Source organism: Etheostoma spectabile, chromosome 17 (genome assembly GCF_008692095.1).
Source record: "Etheostoma spectabile isolate EspeVRDwgs_2016 chromosome 17, UIUC_Espe_1.0, whole genome shotgun sequence".
Classification (NCBI taxonomy): Eukaryota; Metazoa; Chordata; class Actinopteri; order Perciformes; family Percidae; genus Etheostoma; species Etheostoma spectabile.
This window is the reverse complement of record NC_045749.1, coordinates 1668243-1670879: the sequence shown is the minus strand read 5'-3', so window position 1 is coordinate 1670879 and position 2637 is coordinate 1668243.

Here is a 2637-nt window from a genome sequence, read left to right as displayed (position 1 = left end):
CATAAATTAGGAATTATTTAGACTACAATTAAAGGAATTGTTACGTTTCAGTAAGACAGAACCAGAGTAAACAGTCCCACGAAGACAGGGTACAGTTCAGGTGGTTTAATGGGAGCGGAGGAGTAGAACACAGAAGCAGACTGAGGGTAGGTGGTTGAGAGGATGGCAGGCAGCACCGAGGACAAGGACGGATCTGCGAGGAAACACAAGGTAAGTAAGAGAACCCTGGGAAGTAACACCGAGTGAATACGACTGGGGGCCTAGTTACCACAATAATGCATGTAACAATCTGGCGCTGAGGAGACGGTCAGCCCGGGTTTATGAATGGCGGTGGGATGATGAGTAATGAGGAACAGCTGAGTGGAAGACGGAATGCTGATGGAAGCCACGCCTCTGAATCTCCTGGTAACGCCCTCACGGCAAACAGACAACACATAGGGAAGAAAAGGGGAGACACACAACAGGTTGGGGAATACAGCAGACCACAACAGGAATGGATGTTGATGATAATCACAGACTGGAATATGTCAACTTTTACTCAATACTATTTCAAAACCACCTGTGCACTTTAACCCTCTATCACTTGACTCAACACTGACACACTGACAAGTTTTTTTATTATCATTACTGTTATTACTGTTATATTTATACTGTCTTCCTTTTTTTTCTCTCTATACTGTATTCCTTTTGCTAAAAACTGCCTCCTTGCGGGAGTCATCCCAAAAGGATAAATTAAGTCTAAAATAGAATAAGACACCCCCAAATGAATGAATGCAGAGATTTGTACTTGCCAGAGAGCATTATGTGGAATCAATCATGATATTTTGGGTAATTACAATTGGGTTGTTAAAAAGAACTGTGATATAGGAAAACATTGATATATATTTGACCCGAGGACAACATAAGGGTTAAAGTCTGAATGCAACAACGCGCAATAGTGATTGTGACACAAGCTGGTTGGTTTTACTGTTTAGAGAGAAAGAGAAATGTGAAGCACACAAGTCTTCTTGAATGAACTTACGCTGAGCTCCATTTAAACAGCAAGCTTTTCAGCCATTTCTTCCCCCATGCTCTCAGTTTTCTTGCAGACTTTAAATGCATTTTTAAATGCGGTTCCATGTTTCCAGGCTGCCCGCACATCATCTGCATGAAAGAAAGCAGCCAGAGCTATTAAACACACCACTCTAATCTGCTAAAGTGGCCGCTTCTTGTTTAGAGAGAACTTGGAATAAGGCACTGAATCATTCCAATACAATACATTTGGATCATTATACTCACTCAGACACACTCAGCAGCCTTTCTTTAATGTGGCTAGCATCTTTGAAGAGATTGGGAGGGGTGCTTTCAAGTATATAGCACCATCAGATTGGACTATTTTGCCTGACTCACTCAGATCAATCACTCCGTTCATTTGTTTCTTCACTTAAATATTTCTATTCTTTTCTTTTCTTCTAAGTAGTCAATCCTCGCTGTCAGTGTGTTTGTGCCTTCATCAGTGGGAGAAACACAAGGTGTGGGGTGTGAACGTTTGAACTGGTTGAAATGCAGATGTTTACCAGTGTATGCCTTGAGAGCCGTGGCTACGGTTTTGGAGCTAAGCTTGTGATTTATTTCTGTACAAATGTACAATCAAATACCGGGTGAGAGCTATTAGTTTTTAATCGCAGTCCATTTCATTGTATGTGTAATGTGCTCTCTTTAAATGCTGATTAAAACAGGAAGCCCACACATGAAAGAAGGTATTCACACTGGAAAAAATGATTTCATTTTTTAAGTCATTTCATTTTTGTACTGTATTTAATGATTCCATTGAACAAATGATGTCCCCCCACTGAACTGATAAAACTGTACAGCCTGTAAAATCTATTTAAATTTGAAACAGGTGTCAAGCCTGGTCATTGGGGAGCAGAGTACTTCCATCATTGCGTTGTCTATTAAAGATCACGTACAGTCCACTAAAGGTCACGTGGATTCCTTTCAAGGTTACACGTAGTCCATTAAAGATCGTGCGTAGTCCATTAGTCCAGGATCGTCCGTTCCTCCAGTACTGATGGTCGAAGTCCTTGTCCTTAAAACATAAAAATGTGTCACCATCGGCGTCTAGCATAACAGCACTGATGTTTTCCTGAACCCTTGTGTTGTCCTTTGTGTCACGGGGACTTTATTTACATTTTGTATTAGCCTTATAAACCTTTCAATCTGATGTACTACTTGCATTTTTTTCTCTAGGATTTGAACAGGAATAGGGTCATTGATAGGATGGTCTTCAAAAAGCTTGTTAATATTCTGCAGTGCATTGTCCAAAATTGAACATTTCTAGAACAACAAGGTTTCCCCGTGACTGCAGTGACATCCCATTTCACAGTTTTGTCCACAGGAATTGTTTGCTGGTAATTATGCAATTCGATTGGTCAAAGATGCATTGCATCCGTGCTTTAAAATCCCATAAAGCCTTGCTTGCAGGCTTTATGGGTTGATAAGTCTAACTGTTGTGGTCACCAGGGACCAATGGAGTCCCCTTTCTTTCTCCTATTTTTAGCATAATTTATGCACAGCATTTTTCACACATTACAAGTGTTAGTAAACAGCACATAAAAGCAACATTGCCCCCCAATGACTGTTCTTTGTTGTGTGAAT